The 20,201-nt window shown below is 44.6% G+C and overlaps 1 pseudogene; it reads left to right on the top strand.

The window, feature by feature from the left end:
• Positions 1-373: 373 nt before the first annotated feature.
• LOC103591399 overlaps positions 374-20,201 on the top strand; it is a 55,536-nt pseudogene continuing 35,708 nt past the window's right edge.

Here is a 20,201-nt window from a genome sequence, read left to right on the forward strand (position 1 = left end):
ATTTTTCTTTTGAGAATGCTCTCTGCTTCTCTACTACTTATCCAGGCTGCATATTTTCAAAATCTTTACACTCTGTTTCCCTTTTAAATTCTGGCTTCACGTCATGTCTTTACTACCATAACTCAGCATAGGCTGTTACAAATAGCCATGCAGCTTCCTTAATGCTTTGCTGCTTAGAAATTTCTTCCACCAGGGCAGGGGTGCTGGGAGTCTCCTGATGCGGCACTGTTACTTGCAGTCAGGCGGCAGTGCAGGCAGCAGCAGCACAGCACACACCGCACCTTAGCAGCAGCGGACACACCCCCGAGGTCACAGCCCCTGCACTGGTTCAGCCACTCTCGCTCTCTCAGCTCTTCCTCCCTTCGCTAGCACCATGGCTGATCAACTGACCGAAGAACAGATGGCTGAATTCAAGGAAGCTTTCTCCCTATTTGATAAGGGTGGCGATGGCACCATCACAACAAAGGAACTTGGAACGTCATGAGGTCGCTGGGTCAGAACCCAACAGAAGCTGAATTGCAGGAATGAAGTGGACGCTGATGGTAATGGCACTATTGACTTCCCAGAATTTTTGACTATGATGGCTAGAAAAATGAAAGATAAAGATAGTAAAGAAGAAATTTGTGAGGCGTTCTGAGTCTTTGACAAGGATGGTAATGGTTACATAAATGAGACAGAACTATGTCATGTCACAACAAACAGGAGAAAAACTAACAGATAAAGAAGTAGATGAAATGATCAGAGAAGCAGATATTGATGGAGTTGGACAAGTCAACTATGAAGAATTCGCACAGTTTGATGACTGCAGAATAAGACCTACTTTCAATTCCTTTCCCTGCCTCATCAAATTGAATCTTTTACTTACCTCTTGCAAAAAAAAGAAAAAAGAAAAAAGTTCATTTATTCATTCTGTTTCTATATAGCAAAACTGAATGTCAAAAGTAACTTCTGTCCACACACGCACACAAAATCTACATGTATTGGTTGGTGGTCCTGTCTCCTACAATATAAAAATACTTGTACTACCTTACTGATAAGGAAGCACTTAGTGGGCTCCTTAAAGTTCTATTTGCTAATCATTAATGCACTGGGCTGGCCAGATTTTTCATGCATGCAGCTTGATGATTGAGCAAAGTCAGGAATTTGTATTAAAAATGAAAAATGAAAAAAACAAATTCAAAACCTATTCAAATAGGTTCTAGTTCAATTTGTTAGTATAAATTGTCATAGCTGGTTTACTGAAAACACATTTAAAATTGGTTTACTTCAGGATGATGTGCAGAAAATGGGTGAAGGGTAAACTGTTGAGTTCTAGCCCCACCAGTAGGATGGTCCTCTTGTACTCTGTGTGCTCTGACCCATGGTGACGATGACATGCCCTGGTGGCATGCCTACGTATGTTTAGTGTCTGCATTGTACTAGAGTAAAACAGGTGTCAGGCTGTCCCCATTCACACAAATTTTTTTTTTTCCTTTTTGTCTTTTTTACTGACCGGCAACGGTATCACAACCCTCGGTGTTGCGCTGGCACCGCACTCAGCCAGTGAGCGGGAACCGGTCTCAACATGGGATCTGAACCCTCGGCGGGAGTGCACCGCCGCGCTCTCAAGCGGAGCGCTCTCCAGTGCGCCACCGGGCTGGCCCCACACAAATTCTTTTTTTTTTTTTCCTTTTTGTCTTTTTTACTGACCAGTAACAGGATCGCAACCTTCGGTGCTGCGCCCGCACCGCGCTCAACCAGTGAGCGGGAACCGGTCTTCACATGGGATCCGAACCCTCGGCGGGAGCGCCGCTGCACTCCCAAGTGGAGCACTCTCCAGTGCGCCACCGGGCCGGCCCGCCCCACACAAATTTTTAATAGGAAACTTTTACCAAGGGAGCATCTTTGGACTAGCTGTTTTTAAAACTTTCTGAACCATGACTTAGAGGCAGCAGAATAGGCTGTGGCTGTGGACTTCAGCACGACCAACAACATTGCTGTTCAAGAAATTACCATTAACGTCCATTCCAAGATGTAAATGCTAGTTTTTTTTCTTCCAATAAAAATACCAATAACTTAAAAAAAAAAAAGATTTTTTACACCAAATGTTCTGGGTCACAACTCCTAAGTTCCAACTCCCACAAAGTCCTATGGCATGGACACAATGCAGCCAAGTTCCTTGCCAGTTCATAGCAAAGGTGACCTTTGCCCAAGTTTCCAAAAAACTCCTTCTTATTTCTGTCTGAGACCTTCTTAGAATGGTATTTACAGTCCATATTTCCATAAGCATTCTGGTCACCACCATTTGATCAATCTCTAAAAATTTCCCTGGTTTTCTAAACTTTCACTAGCATGTAGGCTTTTTCTAGCCTGTTTCTCCAAATTCCTCCAGCCTCTTCTCAATACCCAGTTCCAAAGCTGTTTCCACATTTTAAAGTATTTGTTATAAGCACACCCCACTTCTCTGGTACCAATTTTCTATATAAGTCCATTTTTTGTTGCTGTAACAGAATACCTGAAACTGTGTGATTTATAAAAAAATGAAATTTGTCGCTTATAATTTCTGAGGCTGGGAAGTCCGAAGTCCATCTGGTGGTGGTGACAGTGACCCAGGGGTCTCACATTGCAAAATGGTGGAAGCAGAAAGAGCAGAGAGAGAGACAGACTCTCCTCTTCTTTTAAAGCCCTCAGAACCACGCCCCTGACCACCATTTTTAATACATTCACTACTGCATGGTCCTACAATCCAATCACCTCTTCAACTTTCCACCTTTCAATGACCATAATAGGATTTCTCACCCTCTTAACAGTCACAGTGGGGACCAAGTTTCTAATACATAAAAGTTGGCGGACACAATTCAAGCTTCAAGGAGTTTTGGGGGGATATAATTCAATCCACCACACCTACCATGTTTAGTACGCTGTGATTTTGTATTTCTGTCACTTGCACCTGAACCTAACCTAAAGGGTTTCTATTGTACTGAGAAAAAAGCCTTGGACACTTAGGACCACTAGGCCGCACGGGACCAGCCCTGGCTTACTACTTCATCTCATCTGCACCCGTCTTCCTTCTGTCCCCAGCACCTTATCCCCACGCTCCTTGTCCCTCACATGCTGCTCCTTCTGCTTAGAACGCTGCCCTTGGATAACTCCTGTCCACCCTTCAGGTCTCAGTCTACGAGCTCCATCCTCAGAGAGGCATTCCTTCACCAAGCTCCTTATATTCTCTTTCTTTATAGCACCTGGCTTTTCAGTGTGGAAATAGACACTTTATTGCATGCTTATTTGTTGAACGTCTGTGCTGTCGCCTAGATGCTGGTTCCGAGGACTGAAGGGCCCTTACCACGTATACCCCAGCCATACACAGTGGTCACCTGTGGTTCCTGAAAGATGCTGGCAGCAACACTTCCCACTTCACATGCCCTCCTACAGCGTGAATTGCCACTGTGAATTGCTACCTCCCATCCAGAGGTAGAGTCTATTTCTTCACCTCCTTGAATCTGGGTAGGCCCAATGACAGCTTTCACTCATAGAATGTGGCAGAAGTGACAATGTACCTGTTCTAGGTGGGATCCTTAACTGGCCTGGCAGCTTCTGCTTCCATCTTTGGGAGCCGCTTGCCATGTAGGAAGTGTGAATACCCTGAAGCCATCATGCTGGGCAAGGCTCAAGCCAAGCAGAGAAGGCCTGGAGGATGAAACGCTACACGGAGAGGGAAATTCCCAGGGGCATTGAGCTTCCAGCCATAGAGGGCGCTATCTTGGATGTCCAGGCTGTACAAGCCTTTGGGTGACTCCAATCCTAGCTGCGATCTGATTGCATTTGCATGAGAACTCAGATGAGAACCTCCCAGCTGATCCCAGCCAAAGCACAAACACGTGAGCAGTAATAATAAACTTGTTTAAAGCCATTTTATTTTGAGGTGGTTTATTATGTAGCAATAGATAACATGAACACTGGCAGAGTGGGCAATAGGTAAATATTTGTCAAATGAATAAGTAAAATGAGCAATGAATAGGTTTTATTCTTTTCATTCATTAATTACTGGCAGCTAAAGGGCCACAGTAATTCTGAGACAGACCTAGGACCAGATGGCCCTGGGCCACACCACCCTACTAGAGGCCCGTGATTTAATCCTCACAAGACTAATGCAAGAAGAAGATGACTTTTCAAGAGCAGATCCTGGAGTTGAGGGCACAGCATGGGAGACAACGCAGGGGAGCCAGCAGGTTGTTAGTGGCCCCTTTGCTTATTGTGGCACATGCTGTCTTTAAATCATCAGAAACACAGCTGAAATATTTGAGCAAAGGTTGAGATGGACAGGAGGTGAGGAAATTCGTGAGATGCAAAAAGACAGAAAGGTGAGACACAATGTGAATCGTGGCCATGGCTGTCTCTGGGCAGTGGGGTTATAGGCAATTTAAAACATATTCTTCCTTTTGTTCATCTTTATTTTCTAAAACCCTTCAAAATATGCCTTAAGGTTTTACTAAAAACAAGAAATAAATTATTATTTAAAGATTTCAGTTGCGCTGTGAACTTTGCAGAAGGTAAAAACAACCAAACCAAATTGAAATAAGATAAAAACAACCAACAAAAATCCAGGCTCCAAAATTACATTCTCTTCCTCAAAAATCAAAAATATGATGTAGCAATCCCACTACTGAGTATATATCCGAAGGAAATGAAATCAGTATGTCAAAGAGATATCTGTATTCTCATGTTTATTGCAGCATTATTCACGATAGCCAAAGATATAGAGACAACGTAAATGTTTACCAGTGGATGAATGGATAAAGAAAATGTAGTGTGTCTACACACTGGAATACTATTTAGCCTTGAAAAGAACAAAATCCTGTGATTTGTGACAATATGGCTGAACCTAGAGGACGTTATGCCAAGTGAAATAAGCCAGGCACAACAAGACAAATATCACGTGATCTCACTTATATGTGGAATTTAAAAAACTCAAACCCATAGAAGCAAAGAGAGTCGAATGGTGGTTACCAGGGACCAAGAGTGGCAGGGGTGGTCGAGGAAAAGGAAGACTGGTCAAAGGTTACAAAGTTTCAATTTAGACAGGAGGATTAAGTCCTGGTGCTCTATTGCACAGCATGGTGACTATCGTTAATAATAATGTATATTTCTAGAATTGCTAAGAGTAGATTTTAAGTGTTCTCACCACAAAGAAAATGATAAGTATGTGAGGTTGTGGATATGTTAATTAGCTTGATTTAATCATTCCACAATGTACATGTATATCATAATATCATACTGTATCCCATAAATATATACAATTATTATTGGTCAATCAAAAATAAAATAATATGTACTATCATTAAAAATTGCATTCTCACCAACTAATCATTTTATTTTTTAGTCTTAAAGGCCATTATTTCAGAAAATAAAAAAATACACATATCTATCCCAAAGCAGCTTATAAGGGCAAATGAGAGTAAGCAACAGAGTAGGGGGTGACACGGGGGTGGCAGCATCTGGAAGCCAGGTGCAGAGTGTGCCCTGTCCTTACTTTTCCATGGAATATTTGGTTTGCTCATCTTGGGCCACCGTTGCCCTACCTAGCAGCATCATGGACTCATCAAACCCTCTGATTTATAATTATCCAGCATTAAGTTGCTCTTTGGAAACTATTTTTGGTCATTATACTTATTGGTGTGATTAATTATACCCTAAGAGATCAAAATATATTCTGTGGAAGTGTGACCTTTTCTAACTGGGGGAGTAGGGGGTGGGCCATTTAACACAGGATCACCAGCGGTGAGTCACTGCTCCTAAACTGGGAAGTGTAGGATTTGGAAATCTGATGAGAGAAAAAAAAAAAAAAAAAATTAAACTAGAAAAGGCAGTTGGAGAAGGGAATAACTCTGCCTCTCCAATTCGGATCTCCCAAGGTTCTCCTGAGGGTAGGTCCACAACTACTTAAACTCATTCTATTCAACAGGCATTTATTAATTCCTGCTTTATGTCTAGAGCTATTTGGGCTGCTGGTTTCCCATACACATGGTATTCATTCACTCATTCCTTCATTCCGTAGGATTTTCGAGAGCATTTATTATGTGCCAAGCATTGTTCTAGGTGTAGGTTCTTGTGTTACATCATTGCACAAAACAGACAGAAATCCCTGCCCTGGTGAAGCTTACATTTTAGTGGAAGGGTAAGATAACAATAAACCTTATATATAAGCAAATAATACAGTATGTTAGAAGGTGGCAAGTGCTATCGAAAATAAAAACTAGAACAAGGTAAGGGACGTCAGGAGGACTGTGTGTTTGTCTCTGTGTGTGTGTGTGTGTGTGTGTGTGTGTGTGCGCGCATGTTCAGTTTTGCAATTATTCAGTAGATGGTATAGTGGGCTGAATAGCGGCCTCCAAAAAGATATGTCCAAGTCCTAATCCCTGGAAGCTCTAAAAGTGAGCTTATTTGGAAAAAGGGTCCTTCAGACATAACTAAATTAAGAGTCTTGAGATGAGATCATCCTGGATTATCCAGGTGGGCCCTAAATCCAACGACAAGTCATCCTTATAAGAGAAAAGGCAGAGGGAGATTTGAGACACACAGACACAGATGGGAAGACAGAGGCAGAGATTTAAGTTATGTAGCCCCAAGCCAAGGGGTGCCTGCAGCCCCCAGACTCTGGAGGAAGCAGGGCAGGATGCTCCCCTAGAGCCTTCGGAGGGAGTGTGGCCCTGCCAACACCTTGACTTTGAAGCATTGGCTCCCCAAACTGTAAGAAAATATATGTCTGTTGTTTTTAAGCCACCTGGTTTATGGTAATTTGTCTCAGCAGCCCTAGGAACCTGGTACAGGTGGTCAGAGGGGTCTCAGAGAAAAGTTTCCATTTGGGTGCAGTCTTAGAGAGCAGAGTGTGCCCCCTGTGTGAGAAATGACATATGGCACAGGCCAGCATGGTTGCAGCAGGAGGGCTGGGAGGGAGAGGAGCAGGAGACAAGGACAGAGAAGTAAGAGAGGGACAAGGGAGGTGGCCAGAGTATGCAGACCTTCTCAGGGTGATGTAAAATTAATCATAAAGCACTATTACTGAGCACCTGTTATGTGTCTAATACCGTATGTAGTGGGTTCCTCACCTGTGCAATCTCAGCTATTCCTAACAAAGACCTTGGAAGGAAGATTTCATTCCTCTAACTTCTCGGATGAGACATTCTATGTTATCTAACATGGTTACATAACTAGAGAGTGGTCGAGCTGGGCCCCAGAGCTAGTCTCTCTGACCCAAAGCCCACACTCTTTCTACCCCATCATCCAGCCTTGCAAGCAGATGCACAAGGAAGAATGCAGTGACTCGGGTAATACTGATAACACCAGTGCACCCGCAGCTTCGAATCCTCTAGTAAGAGCAACACTTAGCAAGATTTGTGTATGGGAACTCATCTGATCTCCTCCACAACCCTATGAGGGAGGGGCCATTAGGGTGCTCCTCATTTTGTAGAGGAAGAATCCAAGACTCAGAGAGGTCAGGTGACCTGTGCTAGTCACACGACCAGTAAACGGTGGACCCAAGCTCTGAACCCAAGCGGCTGGCTCTGGAGTCTGTGTTCCTGACCACCACACTCTGTTGATCTGTCCACTTACTTGGCATTATTTGTTGAGCCCTGTGGTAGCCAGAATAGTGCCCCTCCCCCCCACTCCATGTCCACATCCCAACCTGGAACCTGTGAATATGTTATTTTACATGACAAAAGGGACTTTGAAGGTGTGATTAAGTTAAAGGACTTGAAATAGCTATCTGGGGGTATCCTGGAGGGCCCAATCTAATTACAATCCTTAAAAGAGAGTCCTTAAAAGTGAGAAACCTTCCTGGCTGTGGTCAGAGAGGGACATGATATGGAAGAGAGGCCAGAGTGATGCGGTGTGAGGACTTGACCCCACAATGCTGGCTCTGAGGATGGAGCAAGGACGTGAATCAGGAAAGGGGGACAGCCTCCAGAAGCTGGGAAGGTGAGAAAATGGATTCTCCCCTGGAGCTTCCAGAAGAACCAGCCCTGCTGACGTTCTGATGGGACCGCACGGGACTTCCAACCTGCAGAACTGTAAGATAACACATTTGCATGGTTTTAAGTCATTCAGTTTGTGGTAATTTGGTACGGCAGCACTAGAAAATAAATATGATCACCTACTATGTGCCAGTGCTGTTGTAGGCCCCGAGGATATGCACCAGTAAACAAAACACGGCAGAACAACTCATGGTGCTTGTAACATCAGAACACTGGGAAAACTGCAGACAGAAGCAGTGTGAAGGTGCAACGGGCTGGGAAACCCCTTCCCTTCCCTCACACCCACAGAGGAAGACAGCAACCCTGAGCTACTGCAGAGGGAAGGCTGCACCCTCTGTCCAGGGCTTTACACAACCACATGGGGCATTGGGCCCCTCTGCAGTGCTGGGGCTGGGGGAGACCCCTACATTGCTCAGCTATGACTCCTTGTCCATGAATCTACAGCCAGCACCTGCAGGGCTGAGAGAGTTACTTGTGGAGTCCGAGGGTGGCCAGTGGAATCTTGTTAGGACAATGTTTGCTTTTTATGTCTCACCTTTTGCTCTGGGATAGTAAAAGATTTTACTAAGCAATGAGCATGATCTCTGGTTTCAACCAATCTTGGCTTTGAATTTCAGCTCCTTACTTCCCTGCCTGAGCTTGTCTATGAACCTTCTAAGCCCACCTCCTCATCTGCAAAATGGAAATATTGATACACACTTTGCAACTACAAAGACCTGTGTATATGTCCATGTTTTTGTAAAAAGTCATCTGTTATCTATAGCTGTACTTTAAACGACATTTATGGGGTTGCTGTATCAACCTGTTATGTCTGCCTCTGGATTTCAAGTTACAAGAAAGAGTAAAAAAACAAACAAAACAACAACAATGACAAACTATCTTACTTAAGGATCTCACAGCAAAGCAGAAAGAATATATATATATTAAATTCTTATCTTCAGTGGTAAAGTTATGGGACACTTCCATTTTCTACTTTTTGTATTTTGATAATTAAATAAACAAACAATATTTTTGTAAGTAGGAAAAAATAAAGGTAAAATAAAAATAATAGTCACGACCTGAATTACACAACTGGCAGGCTTCTTGAGAGCATTAAATAAGCTCTTGGTCCTTGAGAAAGCACATTAAGAGATGGAGAGAGAAGAGATGCAGCCCCTGAGTAATTAAATCAGCCATAAATTTCAATGATAAGCAGCATTGTGGTTATGACCCTGAGACCCTGTAGGATTCTGAAGCACAGTCTGTTCAAGGTTGGATACTTTTAGGACTAGTATATTTTATTTTATTCTAATCATTTGGAGGATGGTAAATTATTTTTGGACAGAATCAGTGGGCTTTATTTTCTCTTGAATCTCTGATCGCCCCTAGGGTAATGCCTAAGAGTGTCATAGTTGCTGAATAAATACTTTAAAAGTAATTGATGAATTCATAGTCCATGTACATTACTTATAGTAACTTCTGGCAAAATTAACTGGAATCTTCTATATGGAAAGTGGAAAAGGGTAAAACTTACTCTAAAGCTATAGTCAAAAAAGCAGTAAGGCAATTAGCACTGTATCTACTAGCAAAGTGACAGAAACATAGATCAATAGAAAAGAAGAGAGAGTCTAGAAATAGGCCCATGCAAATATGGCCAATTGATTTTTCACAAGGCAATTCAATGGAAAAAGAATAGTCTTTCAGCAAATGGGGTTTGGACAACTGGATATCTATATGTGAAAACAAAAACAAAACCAACTTTAATCTAACCCTCACAGATTATACAAAAGTTAACTAAAAATGGACATACATCTAAATGCAAAACATAGATGTCACCTCTCCCCCAGGGTGACAGAGATGCAAAGGATTACTCAAAGCACTATGTGTGCATTGAGAGGCCTGGAAGGACTACACTTCATTAATTTCCCCATCAGGAGGAGAAAACTGAATGTGACAGCCCCAATTCAAAGTCAGCTTCTCCCTTTTATTGTCAAGACAAGGAAGTTTCACAAGAAAATTCAGTTGATTTAATCATTATAAAGAACACAAGGACATGGGCAGAGTTATGGTTAAGTATAGTTTTAACAATGGAAACTAGTAACATCAGTGAAATAAACAAAGTGACATTCCACAATGCAATTTGTAAAAGGTTAAGTTGATCCACCAACAAAAGCTTGTTCTTAGCAAACACTGTCTTTTCCTACAGCAATTTCCTCAGTATATTTACATAACCATCAGTAACTTTCTCAACACATCAATGAGTAGGTTAACCTGCACCAAGGACATCTGCCCTTGGAGCCAGCAATTTTGCTGTGTTACAATTCTTTATCTACAACAGAGACTTTTAGCCTGGGGAAAGTTTCCTGCTTTTTTGCAAGCTTAACATTTCTGTGTATAATTTTTTTTTTCCTTTTTGTCTTTTTTCGTGACCGGTAATGGGATCGCAACCCTCAGTGTCACGCCCGCACCTCATTCAACCAGTGAGTGGACCGGTCTCTATATGGGATCCAAACCCTCGGCGGGAGCGCCGCCGCACTCCCAAGCGCCGCACTCTACCGAGTGTGCCACTGGGCTGGCCCTCTGTGTATAATTTTAAAAAGTTAGGCCATACCTGAAACTACAGGGCTTTGGAAGGTAGGCTCTGTGAAATACATTTGTTTTATAAATGTTAGTATCCTCCACACATAGAACTATAAAGTTAGACTTCAGAGAAATGGAGTCATATAACGATTTGAAAATCAGGTCTTTTCGGAACGCTACATAAAAAAGGAAATTTAGGCATGAAAATCAACTACAATGTATTTTGAGAAGTAAAATAAAAAAAAATAAAAAAATAAAAAAGGAAATTTAGTAAAAAGGCTATATCCTCTTTAATTTAGAGGAACAAAAAAGAGTAAAAAGGAAAGAAAACATAGTGGGAAAAAGAAATTGGTGAATCACATGGAGAAATGTGTTCTAAGAGATCTACTGGGGAACAGCAGTGTCTTGACAGAGAACCTTTGAAACCAGGCTCACTCATTCATTTACTCAAAAAATATTTATTGAGCCCATTCAATATCTGAAATGCTAAGTACACAACAGTGAACAACAACAACAAAATGCCGTCTTGTTCTGTACCTCATGAAGATCACACTGAAGCAGGCCTTAAACACATAAGCACACTAATAAGTACATAATAACAACTAGGGAAAAAAGATAACTATGTGAGGTGATGGATGTGTTATTTGCTTGACTGTAGTAATCATTTCATGACGTGTCTGTATATCAAAATGTCATGTTGTACACCTTAAATATATATAATAAAAACTTGGATAAAAAGAAAAGGTGAAAAAAGAAAGACCATAGGGTGTCATGCGACAAAGACAAGAAGGGAGGACTGCTTTAGGCTGGGGTGGGGTCAGGGAAGGTCTCCTGAGACTGAGTCAGAGAAGGATGAGTACGGGAGAGCCAGGGCGGCATGAGATGGGGAGAGGGGTCGGGCAGGGGGCTCCCGCCAGGCCTCAGGAGGAGAAGAGCTGAGTGAATAGAAATGCTCATCTGGGAGTGAAGCGCGCAGCAGAAAGCAGGTCGGTGGGGACGGGGCGGCAGAGAGGACGCTCAGGGGCTTTTATGCAAGGCAGTGACATGATTCAATGCACATTTTCAAAATATTCTACTGTCAGTGTAGAAAAAGGAGTCTGGCAAGGCGAGGAGGAAGCAGGGCGAGGAGCTGGAAAGCCTTTACAGGGTCGACGGTGGCCTTGTCGGCGGGTGTCAGTGACGATGGGGAAAAGGAAACAGATTTGGGAGGTGTCTTGAAAGTATTAGTTTGAACTATATTAAATTGTCGACATTTGGCCTTTTTTAAAAACTACAAAGGTGGGAACTTCATACGATTCAGCCTAAGAGGACCGAGGGTACATGGTAATGAACTGGGTCTGGAGCGGGAGGAGGTGGCAGGAGTGACCCGCGTTTCTGGCGTTAGCAGCACAGTGTATGGAAGTGCCCTTTATCGAAATGGGGAAGATTGGAGGGAGGACAGGTGGTGGCGGGCGTGGGGGTTGGAAGAGGAAGCTTAGTTGGCAGATGGTAGGTTCGAGATATCTCGATGATATCCAAATAGAGATGTCAATGAAGGGTTGCATAAAGGATGTGGGAGCTCAGAGGAGACTTCACGTATTTGGGAATTGTAGCATATTAGATGATGCCGAAAGACGTGGGAATAGGTCTGCTCATCTGGGAGAAAGTTTAGAGTGAGGAGAGAAGAGGGTCCAGCAGCTCCGATATTTGGAGTCTGGGTGCAGGAGGAGAAGCAGCGAGAAAATGGAGGCGTGAGAGATGCAGGAGGAACTGGGAGAGTGTGGCCCCGAGGCCCAGGCTGAGCAGAGCAGGTGCACGCCAAAGACGGCGGCTCGCTTGTGTCGAACGCCGCTGCAGTGTCCAGTAAGAGGAGACATCGATCATTTACTGTTTAAAATTGAGGTCGAGAAAGATGTCCGCTACTTTTTCAGGGAGCAATTTCCAAGACAGATTTCATTTTACATAAAAAACAGAATTGGTAACACCACAGAAAGGAAGTCCTACTATTGGAGTAAATGGATATAATAACACAGACATGTATCGTGTTTGGTTTCTGCCAGGCACTGTTCTAAGTATTTGTATACCCCCTCCTCTAATTTTCACAGCCCCCATTAGATAGGCAGTATTACCCACAGTTTACAATCATGGAAAAGGTAAATAACTTGCCCCAAATTGCAGGGCTAAATGTGGTGAAGCTGGGATTATATCTGAGCATTCTTGCTCTGGGGTTAGTGCTATTAACTATTACACTCTCATGAAAGGTTGACAGAAATCCCTTAACAAATTTGAAAGCTGTTATTAGAAAAGAATTAAAGAATGTCACTGTTGATGCATACAGACTGCAGCCAAAGGTGAAACAATTTTCAGTTTTTAATTTTAGTGCATTTGCCATGAAGGACGTGTGTGTGTGTGTGTGTGTATGTGTGTGTTTTAATTTCTTTAATCCTAAACAGATCTGTTGCCATATGTGGTAGATTATTTCAAAGATGGTTACAACAGTATCTCCCATCCAGCACACCCTTTTCCTCTTCTCTATCAAGAGGTGGAGCCCATTTCTTTCCCTTTGAATCTGGGCTGCCTTTTGTGACTCGCTTTAGCTAATTAGAATATGGTGGAAATGATTTTCTCAGAGTTCCAGGGCCAGGGCTAGAGAAGCTTTCAATTTCTGCTTTGACTTGGGGAAAGCAGCCACCATATAAAGAACACAGGGCTATTTTGCTGGAGGGAGAGTGCACCCAAAGAGAATGGCCCTGGTGGATGAGACAAATGAATTTAGATGGGTCACAGGGAGAAGAACTGAGACAAAAGCCTGCACCAAGGCCCTAGACAGATGTGTGGAGCCATTCTGGATCTTCCAGCCTAGTGAACTGTCAGCTGAGTGCAGCTTGTGAGTGACCAGCTCATGCCATGTGAAGCAGTTTTCATGTTGAGACTGGCACAGATTCCTGATCAACACAATTATGGACAATAATAAATGGTGGTTGTTTTAAGCCACTAAATTTTGGGGTGGTATGTTACATAGCAATGCCTAATGGATAAACTTGATCTGAATCCTGTCTCCGTTCCTGAGAAGAGGAGAGGCTGGCCGGTTAGCTTGGTTGGTTAGATCACCACCTTATAACATAAAGGTAAAGGGTTTGGATCCCCATATCAGCCAGCCACCAAAAATAAACGAACAAACAAAACCCAAACACACAAAAGAAGAGTGTAAGAAGTCAAGGAAGAGCCTTTTACTTTGACTCACAAATCTACAAAAGTCCTGCAAGGCCTGGGATAGACCCTCTCCGCCCCCTCCCCCTGGCAGAGAGAGAGAGAGAGAGAGAGGAAGAAAGAAAGAGCAGTCTATATAGGAGACCTCTGTCTTGCTCTTCTCCCTCTGTGCCCTGCATTTAGTTGTGGACACATAAGATTGTGATGTCTGGAGCTCCTGCAGCTGATGTGCAACCCTGATGCAATAAGTTTATAGTTTAAAAAATGAAAGAAAACAGTCTGCTCAAAAAGAAAAGAAACAGGATGGAAAGCACCTGGCTTCTTAATGTTATCATTGGTTGATGAACTGATCTTGAAATTTCCTACTTGTTGACTACTTGCTAACTAACTGATAAATGTTCTTATGGTGTAGACCATTGCTAGTTTCTTTTATTACTCAGAGCTGGAAGCATTGCTAGCTGATACAATAATACTATAGATATTTAACATTCCCTTACTAAGTTTTTCCAGTTAGCTAAATCCAATTCCTCCCACCATAAATTAACCCCTTTCCCTCTCCTTTTGTCTCAATAGAGATGAAAACTTGCTGGTTACCAGTCTTTGTATAGTTAAATGTGTTAGATATGTAATGGCTCTTGTCAAAGGTTAAACTTTAGTTGCTCACAATCTGACTTATAGGACCTATTTGCTTGTCTTTAGCTGTAGTGGCAGTAATGTCATTACTTTGCCAAAACTCCTGGTGGATTTACCACGGCCATCCCTAGTGACTGAGATACCAAGTATGGAGATTAGCAAAGTGGGTGTGTGGCATGTGTCCTGCTGCTTTCCTTCTTGTCCTCACTGAGCAGTACCCCATCATGTCCTCATTAGCCATTACATCCCCACATAGGGGGACCACTCATCCTGGGGGTTTGCACAGTTCCACCAGAAGCAAAGGTAAGGGAGAACTCAGGTCAGTCTCTGCCACAGTGACTGTGATGGTTAATTTTGTCAACTTGACTAGGCCATGATATGTGGTCAAATATTATTCTGGGTGATTCTGTGAGGGTGTTCTTGGATGAGATTAAAATTTAAACCAGTGAACTTTGAGCAAAACAGACTGCCCTCCCTAATGTGGGTGGGCCTCACCCAATCACTTGAAGGCCTGAATAGAACAAAGGACTGACCTCTAGCAAGAGGAAATTCTGCAGCAGACAGCCTTCAGACTTGAACTGCAACACCGGCTCTTCCCTGGATCTCCAGCCTGCTGGCTCACGCTGCAGATGTTTGACTTGCCAGCTTCCGTAATCACATGAGCCAATTCCTTAAATAAATATCTCTGTGTGTGTGTATATATATATATATATATATATATTCAGCTTCTCTGGAGAAGCCTGAATAATACAATGTCCTAAATCAATTTTCTGTTTTTATTTTAGCTTGGTATTATGGCAATTTGAAACCTATACAGAAATAAACAAAATAGTGTCTCTGTAGCACTTGGCTTCAATCATGATTAGTTCATGACCTTTCTTTTTTATGCTACCATAAAAAACTTAACTACCACTCCTATTATTTTGAAGCAAACCCCAGACATCATGTCATTTCATCTATACACATTTCAGTATGTATCTCTAGAAGCTAATGACTCTTAAAAATATAACCCCAATATCATTAGCACACATAAAAAATAAGGCAATTTATTAGTATCACCAAATGCTCAGCCATATTCAAATTTCTACCAACTATCTTTTAAAAATTGGGCATATTATGTATCACTTTTAAAGGTTAATACAAAAGTAATACATAATCATCGAAGAACTTTTGGAAAACATGCTAAAGCACATAGAATAAAAGTGAGAATCACTCACAATTCCTGGGGTAGATGCCAGCCTACATGGTGCCATTGTATGATTAAAAAAAGATGGACCTTTCCAGCAGGCATAGCCTGAGCCAAGATTCCAGTCACAGAACTGCTGATTGTTCTTGGCAGAACAAGCAGATGCTCTTGTGCCGTGCACAACCTGGGCCACTGTATACTCATGGCCCTGAGTGTTCCATCAGTGTTTACATGTTGGGGTATGGCCTTCCAGATTTTCTATGGGTATATACATAATTTTTGCATAATTGTTTTCATACTGTACATTCTGTTTTGTAAGCAGCTTTTTTCACTTAATAGCAGACCATAGACATTTCCCCATGTCATGGGATTTGCTCCCAAAGCATGACTTTCTGTGGCTACATAGGGTGCATTGTGTACCATAATTGGCTTAAGCAGTGGCCACTTGTTCAGCCCTTGGAGTGCAATGCCTGTCTTTGGTAAATAAAACACAGGCAAGAACACTATGTCCTTCTTGGTAGGAACGTTAAAACACGCAGGAGAGTTTCTACACATGCATCACATGATCATGAGGTTTTAAATTATTTCCACCCATTGGTTTGGGAAGATAGCAAAAGTTTGGTTCCACTTAGTTCCACTCACGCCCTGGGAGGCAGGGCGAATTGTCCCTTTATGCATTTAGATTCTTAGCTCTTCAGTAGTAAACAAAGAAGCTTCAGCAAAGAGCAGTGAGGCAAGAAAATGGAACATATTTATTAGGATAGTTATTCACCAAGTTCTGCAACCAGGAGATTCGGGGTTTGGGAAGCCAACATCAGCCAGTGCATGAATGAGGCTGACAGAAGGCAACGAGCCTGGGTTCTCCTGGAGTGGTGTTTCTGGGTGTTAGGGCACAAATGCAGCCATCCCTGGATACAAAAACCAACTAATTGCCTAAGAAACATCATTACAGACTCAAGGAGTTGGCTAATGGATTCTTGGAAAATTGCCAGTTTATAATCTCTATCTCTTGAGAATTAGGATAAACATTGAGGTCAATTGCAAAGTGCCCATTTGCCCAAGCCCACAGCCCACAGTCAGCCTGAAGCCTGAGCCACAGTGCTTTTTATGCCAGCTCTTATCATCTTTACTGAGTCCACTAAACTAAATGACCCAGATTAATGGAGTCATTGGGACAGGGGGAGGTCACAGGGCAGATGTAAACCAGGAACTCCTAACCCCAGAGGCCACTCCCAAGGGTCACAGAGTTTGATAAGTGCCTTGAAATCCCTCAGAGGGAGGGCCACTTACATGCAAATCATCAGAATTACATTGGGCAGCCTAAAGAAAGATTAAGAGAAAGTTGCTCTGGTCTGATGTCAATCCTCAAATGAATGTTTGAAAGTAGATAAGGAGCCCATATCACTTGGCCTTGATGGAGGGCTTTTCTCAGGATATGAGGAGGCCAGAGCACTAATCCTTCTCAAAGATGACTTGCACGCTAAACATGACCTGGTAGGAACTCTTGTGTCCCAAACCCATAATGAGCCTTCTCTCATCACCTCAAAGAAATTGCATTTTTATCTAGAATTTCATCCAGTTCTTCAATCAGAAATGCTACAGGATGGTGTATTAGTTTCCTAGAACTGCTTTAACAAAGTACCACAACTGGGTGGCATAAAACAGTAGAAATTTCCTCTCTCACAGTTCTGAGGTTAGAGGTCTACAGTTAGGCGATGGGCAGCACCATGCTCCCTCCAAAGCCTCTAGGGGAGGACCCTTCCTTGCCTCTTCCAGTTTATGGGGCTTATCCAGGTGTTCCTTGGCTTAAGGATGCATAACTCTAATCTCTGCCTCCGTCTTCACATGCCTCTCTTCCCTCTGTGTGTGCCTGTGTCCAAATTTCCCTCTTATTATAAGGACACCTGTTATACTGAATTAGGTCTCCCACCCTGAAGACCTCATTTCAACTAGATTACACCACGAAGACCCTATTTCTAAATAAGGTCACATTCACAAGTAGCAGGGGTTAGGCCTTCAACATATCTTTTTGGGACACAATGCAACCTATAACAGAAAGTCAAGGGTCTGTAATCATAGATCCAATAGTATCACCAACTACTGTGTGATCCTGGACAAATCACCTGCTGTCCCTGGGCCCTGGGTCCCTCAGCTGTCCCCACAGGCACACTCCTTGCCTGCAGATTCAATGCTGTTTGAGCAAGAGCCTAATTTCTTTCTGATTAGCCAAAGAGAATAGACTCACGGAGGAAAGGGCCTGCCAGGGTGGGAGCAGCACAACTCTGAGAGGCACTGCTGGGCCAGTGTGGCAGGCTGAGCGGTGGGTTCCCATCATGGCAGACTCGGCCAGGAGTGCCGAGTGGAGACTCAGGGGCATCAGGATCCCTCCAGCAGTCCCTGGCAAGGCCTGTTGTGGTGCCCACAACCAGGCAAATTGCCATGCTCCTCCCCCAGGTACATCGGCTGCCAGCCCCTGGGACAGCATTGCTAATGGTCAGTGCTAAGGGCCCAGGAGCACAGGCAGCACAAAGTGCATCCTGAAACTGGCACGAGCAGGTGAGACCCAGCTGGCTTGGAGAACTAGTGTAATCACTGCGGACGAAACACGCCTCGCCTCGGCCCCGCTGCAATATTTAGACAGCCCCAGTGCATGTGTGCAAAGGCGGTAAGTGGGTGAGAGCGTTTTGGCTCTGGGTGAGACTGAAGGGACTTGACATGTTATTGAATGAGGGCCGCGCAAGGTGAAGCCGGGGCCGCTGCACATTCCCGGAATGCGGATGTAGCTCGCAGTGTGTATCTGAGGCTGACAGGCTTTGACAGTCCCCATCTGGGAACAATAACCATGAGCAGCAGGCCGGGCCCTGCAGAGGGCGGCTGTGCCCCTCCCCTCTGGAGGAGGTGGCGAGTGGGGCGGTGAGTGCCCCCCAGCGCTGACGGGGAGTCCCGGGCAGGCAGGGCGGGGGCCGCCGAATGCTTGCAATTCCAGGGGCAGCGGGCTGAGCACAGAGTCCACTGCCCCTCCGGGAGACCTGAGTGGAATGCCACGGGGGCAGGCAATCTGGGAAGCCGACAGGTCACCCAGCCGGCTGCCGGAGTCTCCTAGCACCGGGCGGCAGGGAGGCGGGGCCGGCTCGTGTTAATGTCGCGTTTCATACCTCGGCGGCTCTCTTTGTGCAAATGGGGGAGGGGGCTTTCCTCTGTGAAGTTCAAAGCACCGCTCCCAAACTACCTCTGCTAATCCTCACTCTGATCTGAATTTGTTGTGTAACTAAACTGATTACAAGAATTTGGTGAATCAGGCTAGTCTGGGCCCCTCGGACGGAGACTTCCGCGTGCTTTGCCCCCACATGTCACCATCCCCCGGGCAGCGGTGGGGTGGGGAGCTAGCTCACGGTATAGAGAGTGGTGGGGCGGAAAGGAGCCAAGGGGACCTCATCACACAGCTAAGCACGTTCTGTTTCACACCTGTGACAGTGAGGGTTGCCAATGTGGCAAGATGTACTTGGGACCCCAAAATTTCTTTCTTGAACCCCAGAAGGACATCTCTCACTACCTCCTGGTCATCTCCACCTGCCCTTCAAACACAACCAACCCAGAACTAAGCTCATCACCCTGCTCGCTCCCTGCAGTACTGCCCTTAGATCTGGGCTGCTGGGTCCCCTGCCCTGTGGCACTTTGGGCCCCCATGCCTGCTCTCTTGTGGATATGCCCCTTCCCACAGGGACATACATGCCCGCCCAGATCCTGCACCAGCCCCCACTCCCTGACCATGCTTATACTCCTGGGTCCCAGAATTCCTTGTCCAAACAGCTCCAGGCTTCTTCCAGGGCCTGTGCAGACCTCTGCCCTTGGCTAGTCCTCTGGAGGCCACCATCTGCTGCGGTGCAGGGGCAGCCATGTGTGTGTGTGTGTGCGTGTGCGCGTGTGTGTGTGTGTGCGTGGGTGTGCGTGTGTGTGTTTGTGTGTGTGTGTAGGGAATGGGGGAAGCTCAGCTGTGTTGGCTGCAGGGCCACAGACCAAGCTCCTCATGGTGCCGGGGGTGGGAGTGGGGCAGGCTTGGGGCCACTGGCCTCCATCGGTTCCACAGTCCCATGTCTCGGCCTGTCCCCTGTGTTATACAGCTCTGTGACACACACCCATCCAGAGCTTCTGAAGCAAGAAATCTGCCACCGTGTAGGAATCCCTCCTGCCATCCTGAACAGATCCTTCTCATCAATCAGTCGCCAAGTTCTCTTGATGCCACCTCCAGTGCAGCTCTGTGTGCATCCCTTTCTCTCCAGCCTAACTGCCCCTGCCTCTCTTCTGCTCCCCTGGACAGCAGCCTCCTCCCCAGCCCCTGCCTCCACACCTGCCTATCTCCAATTCCTTCTCTGCACTGTGGCCAGAATGATCTTTCATCCTCCCATCTTGTAACTTCTCTGTCATCCACAACCTGAATAACCTCTATGTAACCTTTTGGAGGTCAAGGACCTGCCAGCGAACTGCTGTGGAGCCTCACACTGGCCCCTCAGCACCTCGCCACCATGTGTGAGTTTTCACCATCCCACTAGACTGTGAGCACCATGAGGGCAGTGACATTGCTTGTGTTGGTTCCTGGGGCCACGATACCCAGCATCATGTCT

The sequence above is a fragment of the Galeopterus variegatus genome, unplaced genomic scaffold (genome assembly GCF_000696425.1).
Source record: "Galeopterus variegatus unplaced genomic scaffold, G_variegatus-3.0.2 Scaffold969, whole genome shotgun sequence".
Taxonomy (NCBI): Eukaryota; Metazoa; Chordata; class Mammalia; order Dermoptera; family Cynocephalidae; genus Galeopterus; species Galeopterus variegatus.